This window comes from Delphinus delphis, chromosome 3, assembly GCF_949987515.2.
Source record: "Delphinus delphis chromosome 3, mDelDel1.2, whole genome shotgun sequence".
NCBI lineage: Eukaryota > Metazoa > Chordata > Mammalia > Artiodactyla > Delphinidae > Delphinus > Delphinus delphis.
The window spans coordinates 24,701,472-24,709,701 of NC_082685.1; positions in this window are offsets into that span (position 1 = coordinate 24,701,472).

Here is an 8,230-nt window from a genome sequence, read left to right on the forward strand (position 1 = left end):
AAACGTAAAATAGATAGCTAGTGGGAAGCAGGCGCATAGCACAGGGAGGTCAGCTCTGTGCTTTGTGACCACCTAGAGGGGTGGGATAGGGAGGGTGGGAGGGAGGGAGACGCAGGAGGGAGGAGATATGGGGATGTATATATACGTATAGCTGATTCACTTTGTTATAAAGCAGAAACTAACACACCACTGTAAAGCAATTATACTCCAATAAAGATGTTAAAAAAATGTCTGTCAATTGATTAAAGGGTACAGTAATAATATTAGCTAACAATTCTTCAAAGATTTCTAGGTGCTAGGCATATCAAGAATATGAGGTAAGCACGACTATTTCTCACTGAGGGCAGAAGAGGAGACTGAGGCACGTAGAAGTGGCCCACCCCAGATCAGGGCAGCTGGGATTCCAGGGCGCCCATCTGTCCCCCTTGCACCACTCTGCTGCTTCTCAGGAGAGCTTACTGCAGAGGCAGGTAGGAAGTGAGCAGGCCTGGTAGGCCAGTCACCCAGAGCCACCACCCACCCTGCCCCAACCCACAGCTGCCGAAGATAACAGTGGCGACGATTGCCTAATATCTGTTCTTGCTTCCTCTGTGCCAGGCACAAGGCTAAGTGCTGAACCTGCAAAGCTCATTCTGTCACTTCCCAAGGAGGAAACTGAAACCCAAAGGAGTTAAGGACATTGACTACCAAAGGTCACTCTGGTAGTGTGGCCCGGGGAATCCTAGATGGGAATCTAAATGGCTCCGCTAGAAGCCCTGGCTCCTTTTTTTAAAAAAATATTTATTTATTTATTATTTATTTTTGGCTGCATTGGGTCTTGTGCTGAGCGCGGGCTTTCTCTAGTTGTGGCCAGCGGGGGCTACTCTTCGTTGCGGTGCGTGGGCTTCTCATTGCGGTGGCTTCTCTTGCTGTGGAGCACGGGCTCTAGGAGCATGGGTTTCAGTTGTTGTGGCACATGGACTCAGTAGTTGTGGCTCGCGGGCTCTAGAGCGCAGGCTCAGAAGTTGTGGCACACGGGCTTAGTTGCTCCGCGGCATGTGGGATCTTCCCAGACCAGGGCTCGAACCTGTGTCCCCTGCATTGGCAGGTGGGTTCTTAACCACTGCGCCACCAGGGAAGCCCGAGCCCTGGCTCTTTGAACCACTCTCAGCAGTTCCCAGACTTGCCTGAAGACATAAACTGCTGGAGGCTGGGACAAACCCAACCCCCTGGCTGCCCCAGCTCCCTTGAATTGGCCTCCCTGGGGACATCACCTAAAAAACCGCATTTGCAAACAGGTGATCTTCATCATGTGGCAAGTTGGAGAACTGCATCTTTCCCAGAGGCCCCAGTTCCTTCAGGCTCCTCTCCTGATGGCCTGGGAGAGACTGGAGTCAGATTTCCCCTCTCCAGGCCCTGCTTGTCCATCTCAGCGTCTCTGTGTGTTTGCTGGGATCCAGTGGCTACAGCACAAACCCAGCAGCCTGGGGACCCTGGGAGGGCAGAGGGGGGCAGAGGGAGGGAAAGAGGAGGCGGGGGAGGTTAGGAGAGGTACTCTGGGACACACTTGTCTTGGCCCAGACCACAAAACCACCCCTGTGGCTTATGCAGCCCAGTACCTGCCAGCACTGCATAGGAGAGAAGATGAATTCTGGGGGACTCTTCAGAGACAGTCTATCTGTTCTTCCCAGATCCTAAGCTCCCCCGTGGAGCCCCACAGGAAGGTGAGTAGGGGCGAACCAACCTCCACAGGGGTTTACAGGGCGCCAAGCTTTCCATCTGGCCCTCTGTCCACAGGAGGCTTAAAAGGTTTTTGTTATTTACCCTGTTCCACACTTAAGAAGCAGCCAAGCTGAATTCTAAAACCAAACCCTCTTCTTTCCAGCACACCCCAACTAACCCTACCCCACCCAAACTCCAGCCTACAGAAGTCTCACTTGCTGCTCTGTCTCACATTAACTCCGCCACTCACCCCAAAGAAGTTTCCTTTGTCCTCAGCTTCTTAGGGGAGGTTTGTCACACAATCCTGGCACATTCCTGCCTCAGGGCCTTTGCACTGGCTGTTCCCTTTTCTTGCAATGACCTCCCCCAGATATCTGCCTGGCGGATGCTTCATCTGTTTCAAATCTTTACTCAAATGTCACCTTATCATGAGGCTCCTATTTAAAATTGCACCCCCTGTGGAGAAAAGGGAACCCTCCTACACCGTTGGTGGGAATGGAAATTGGTGCAGCCACTATGGAGAACAGTATACAGGTTCCTCAGAAAACTAAAAATAAAGTTGCCATGTGATCCTACAATCCCACTCCTGGGCATATATCCAGAAAAGACAAAAACTCTTAGTCGAAAAGATACATGCACCCCAATGTTTGTAGCAGCACTATTTACAATAGCCAAGACTTGGAAGCAACCTAAATATATATATATATATATATATATATATATATATATATATATATATATATATATAATGGAATATTATTCAGCCATAAAAAAAGAATGAAATAATGCCATCTGCAGCAACATGGATGGGTCTAGAGATTATCATACGAAGTGAGGTAAGTCAGACAGAGAAAGACAAATACCATATGATATCACTTATATGTGGAATCTAAAAGAATGATACAAATAAACTTATTTACAAAACAGAAATAGACTCACAGACACAGAAAACAAACTTATGGTCACCAAAAGGGATAGCTGGGGGGCAGGAAGGAAGAAATAAATTAGGCATTTGAGATTAATATATACACACTACTATACATAAAATAGATAAACAACAAGGACCTACTGTATAGCACAGGGAACTATATTCAAGACCTTGTAATAAACTATAGTGGAAATGAATCTGAAAAAGAATGAATATATGTATATGTGTAACTGTGTCACCTTTCTGTACACCTGAAACTAACACAACACTGTAAATCAAATATATTTCAATTAAAAAAAGAATTAAAACAACTGTAGATACAACTATATTTATTGACTATAAGATGAATTTATTTTCCTAATTTTTCATTTCATTTTCTTCAAGACAAAGTCCCAAACTAATTTTTCCTTTTTTTTCCCTATATTTTGTTTTCACATTTTGTACTCTATTTTAAATAGCCTTTTTTTCTGGCATGAGTTTTCTTTAGAAAATGATCATCCCCTGTTTTGTCTTAGGACACAACTTTCTCTTATAGTCTTGTATTTGAAGTTCCTCCTTTCTATCTGGTGAACTCCTACTCATCCATCAAGGTCCATGTCATATGCCCCCCCCCCTTTCTGAGAGCATCCCCCACTGTTAGAGAATTAACTTTATAACTTGGTAATCACTGTTGTATCTGGTTCATCTCTATGCCCACAGTGCTTAACAAAGAACATGCTACGTAGTAGGTGCTCTCATCTGACAAATGAATGATTGAATAAGTGAATGAATAAAGCCTGCCGTTGGGAAGCAGTACACCCCACAGATGCATCATCTCCTGTACTTCTTTTCTGTAACAGTCATGGCATTTGTAAGTCCTGTTGTAATTCTCTCTCCACTGGTAAACTGGGGGCTCCATGTGGGAAAGACAGCGTTTGTGTGCTCACCCTGCACAGAGGCTGATCATAGCAGGCAGGTAATCAATGTGCACTGCCTGAATGAACAGATTTATTTATTTTGATTTTCAAGATAAAGAAATGCACTTCTGGAAACAGAATCTTAAAATGTGCCTGTTTGCAATTACTCACCGCCTTCTCAAACCCCGCTCCTCCCTGGCAGCCGTGAAATTCATTCAATACATACTTATTAAATAATGTGCAAGGCACTGGTGAACCCACCGGAGAGTAAGATCCCTGCCATCATGAGTTTCAGTTCTGGTGGGGGACAGACAATAAACAGATAAATACATATATAAGACCATTTGAGATTTTTATCAGTACTGAGAAGAAGATCCAGCTGGGTGATATGACAGAGGGGGCTGGGGGGGTAGCTGAGGGGGAGGGGGAAGAGGTATTTTAGACTTTGTGGTCTGGCAAAGCCACACACTGAAGGCAATGTTTAAGTTTTGAATGTTTAGAGGCAGCCGCCATGGGAAGATCTGATGAAGAGAGTTCAAGGCAGAGGGAGCAGCTTGTGCAAAGGCCCTGAGGTAGGAATGACCTTGGCATGTTCAAGAAACAACAAGTGTGGTCAGAGCTTAGTGAGCACTTGGGTGGTTAAGTGGGTGGGTGGAGGAATATGATGTGGGGTCGGAGAGGTCAGCTTCATAGGCATGGGACAGATTGATTTATCGGTTATAAGTCTCCACTCCCCTGTATAGTATTTCCACCCATACCCAAACTTCTCTGATGCTTGACTTTGGACTTGCCCATGGGAGTTGCTTTGATGAATAGATGTTAGCAGATATGACGCAGGCAGAGGCTTGACATATGCTTTGCTCTCTTGTGTTTCTGCCATCGCCATGGGAAGAAACTGCTCTGCCAGCCCACTGGTCCAAGGAGGAAGAGAGACACCTGGACGTGACCTATGGGCCAACCCCCCAACCTCTGCCAAACTCCAGCCAACCCAAAGATGTGTGAACAAGAAAAGCTGATGTTGGGCTTCCCTGGTGGCGCAGTGGTTGAGAGTCCGCCTGCCGATGCAGGGGACGCGGGTTCGTGCCCCGGTCCCGGAAGATCCCACATGCCGCGGAGCGGCTGGGCCCGTGAGCCATGGCCGCTGAGCCTGCACGTCTGGAGTCTGTGCTCCGCAACGGGAGAGGCCACAACAGTGAGAAGCCCAAGTACCGCAAAAAAAAAAAAAAAAAAAAAAAAGCTGATGTTTTCAAGCTACTGCATTGGTGGGCAGGGTTGTTTCACAGCATTAGTGTGGATGCAGTTAACTAACAGAAGGCCATTGCAGGAGGTGGGAGCGTAGTTCAAGGGTAATGAGAAGCCAGCCGGGGATGCTTCCTTCCACGGCCCGTAGATGGCGGCAGGTGGGCAGCCACGAGGGCAGTTCACTCACTCTATCCGTCCTCCTGTGGGACACAGAACGTGACTGCCTTTCCCCACTACCTTAAAGTTAGCGTGGCCATGTGACTTGTGAGCAGAAGCAATATTAACGTGTCACTTCCAGATGAAAAGCTTTAGGAGCCAGAATATTGTTCCGTCTGTCCTTCTTCCTCTGTCAGGGCAACCAGTCAATCTCGTCTAATTCCCCAGACTTCGCTACACTTCCACTGCTCCCAGCTTGGTCCAGGCTACCATATGTCTCACCTGGGTGACCACAGTGGCCTCCAGCTGGCCTCCTCCTTTTCATTCTTGTTCCCTGTGTTAAACAGAATAAAGGCCCCCAACAATGCCCGCGTCCTAATCCCCAGAACCTGTGAATGTGCAAAAACAAAAACAACAAAACAACGACAACAAAAAGCAAAAACCCTTGCAGATGTGATTAAGTTAAAGGTCTTCAGATGGGGAGGGTATCCTGGATTCTCTGGGTGGGCCCCATGTAATCACGAGGGTCCTTATAAGAGGCCAGACAGCGAGAGTCAGAGGAGATGTGATGATAGTAGCAGAGGTTGCAGCGATGCAGCCAGGAGCCAACGAATGCAGGCAACCTCTAGAAACTAGAAAAAGTAAGGAACAGATTCTCCCTGGAGTTCCCAGAAGGAATGCAGCTCTGCCGACACCTCGATTTTAGGACATCCGACTCCGTTACTGTGGGATAATAAAAGTGTACTGTTTTAAGCCCCTAAGTTTATGGTAATAGAAAACAAATGTACTTCCCTACAGTCTGTTCTCCACTCAGCAGCCAGAGTGATCTATCAAAGACCAGAAATCGGGTGCTGTCACTTCCTGCACAAGGCCCTCGAGGGGTCCGTCCCCCTTGTTTGTAGGGGACTCTGAACTCCTTGCCTGGGCAACTGGCCTTGCCCACTGCTCCAGTCCTGTCACTCACTCCTGGTCACCGGCTCCTGCCACGTTGGCTTTTCCTCACCTCCTTCCTACAGATCTCTTCCTTCTGCCCATGATATTCCTCGCTTCACTTGTAGCCTGTATCTCCTCCTCTTCCCACAGGACTCGGCCTGAATGCAACTTTCCCAGAGAAGGACTTTCTGAGTCCCAGTCTAAACCGGGTGGTCCCGTGTCCTCTATTTCAGCAGCCTTATTACAGTCTGTTGTTACACGTTTGCAGGTACACTGTGTACTGCCTTCCCTTCTAGACTGTAAACACCACGAGGGCAGGGACTTTGCAATCACAGCCAGTACTTACTGAGCAATGACAAAGTGTCAGGATGCACTTGCAACATCATATTGAATCCTTACAATAATTCTGTAGCTGGACACCGTCCTTATCTTTGTTTCACAGATAAGGCCCAGAGTCTTAGTGCACAGGCCACCAGGAGCAAGGGGCAGAGCCAGGACTGAACTCAGCACCCAGACAGGCTGGTCCACAGCCCATTCTTTAATTCACTAGACTCTCCTACTTCTGTTTGATTTCAAACCTGACAGCGTTTTCCCTCAAGGAAATGCACTGTTTGGTCCTGCAGGAATCATATTCAAAGCCAGAGAACCTGGTTCAAGCACTGCCTTTCGAAGAAGCTAATCGTGCCCCTGACTCCCGCCAACCACATGGCTGGGCCATCTTCCCCTGGTGGAATAAGGGGCCTGCCCCTCACAGCTGTCCAAGCTGGGGGCTGACATGAAGATGCCGGAATTCATCCTCTCCGCTCTTTCATCCGCAGCCTCTGGGGCCTGTGGTCCGGGGTCAAGTGTGGGGTGGGCGGCAGAGGCTGCAGCAGGTGAGGCCTCGCCAGCAATTAGCTCCCATGCCCAGACACTTACTCCTTTTTGTGTTCCTAATCTTTTTACTGGAAACACTCTGGATTTTGTTCTGAGCTGTTCTGGGAGCATCACCTTCTTCAGAGGGCACTGGGAAGTCAGGTGTTTTCAACACCAAGATCCCCTTGGAGAATGGCCCCCACTCTGAATTAATAAGTTCCAGAAACACCACCACTAGAGAGAATGGGTGGCGTTAACAGAGGACGCCTAAACAACAGGTTAAGAGAGAATTGTTGCAACAAGAGAAAAAAATAGGTAAATTGGACTTCATCCAAATTAAAAACATTTGTGCATCAAAGGGCACCATCAAGGACTTCCCTGGTGGCACAGTGGTTAAGAATCCGCCTGACAATAGCAGGGGACATGGGTTCAAGCCCTGGTCCGGGAAGATCCCACATGCCACGGAGCAGCAAAGCCCCTGCGCCACAACTACTGAAGCCCGTGCACCTAGAGCCCGTACTCCGCAACAAGAGAAGCCACTGCAATGGAAAGGCTGAACACCACAACGAAACCTCCGCTCACCGCAACTAGAGAAAGCCAGTGCACAGCAACGAAGACCCAAAGCAACCAAAAATAAAAGAATAAATTAATTAATTTTTTTAAAAAGGCACCATCAACAGTGTAAAAAGGCAGCCCACAGGACGGGAGAATATATTTGCAAATCATATGTTTAATAAGGAATCGATGCGCAGAATATAAAAAGAACTCCTACAACTCAACAACAAAAAACAAACAACTGGATTTTTAAATGAGCAAAGGACTTGAATAGACGTTTCTCCAAAGAAGATATACAAGTAAGCCAATAAGTACATGAAAAGATGCTCAATATCATTAATCATTAGCAAGATGCAAATCAAAACCACACACACATTAGGATGCCTACCATCTAAAAAAAAAAACAAACAGAAAATAAGGGCTGATGAGGATGCAGAGAAACTGGAACACTTGTACGCTGCTGGTGGGGATGTAAAATGATGCAGCCTTTGTGGAAAACAGTATGGCAATCCCTCAAAAAAAGGAATCATAGAGTAACCATATGATCAGCAATTCCACATCTGGATACACATCCAAAAGAAGAGAAAGTAGGAACTCAAATAGATATCTGTGCAATGTTCATAGCAGTGTTATTCACATTAGCCAAAAGGTAGCAACAACCCAAATGTCCATTGATAGATGGATGAATAAATGAAATGTGGAATATACACACAATGAAATATTATTCAGCCTTAAAAAGGAAGGAAATTCTGACATATACTAGAACATGAATGAACTTTGAAGACTTCATGCTAAGTCAAATAAGCCAATCACAAAAGGACAAATATTGTCTGATTCCACTCATATGAGGCACCCTAGAGCAGTCAAATTAATGGAGACAGTAAATAGAATGATGGTTTCCAGCAACTGGGGGTAGTAGTCATTGGGGAGTTGGTATTTGATGGATACAGAGTTTTAGTTGGAG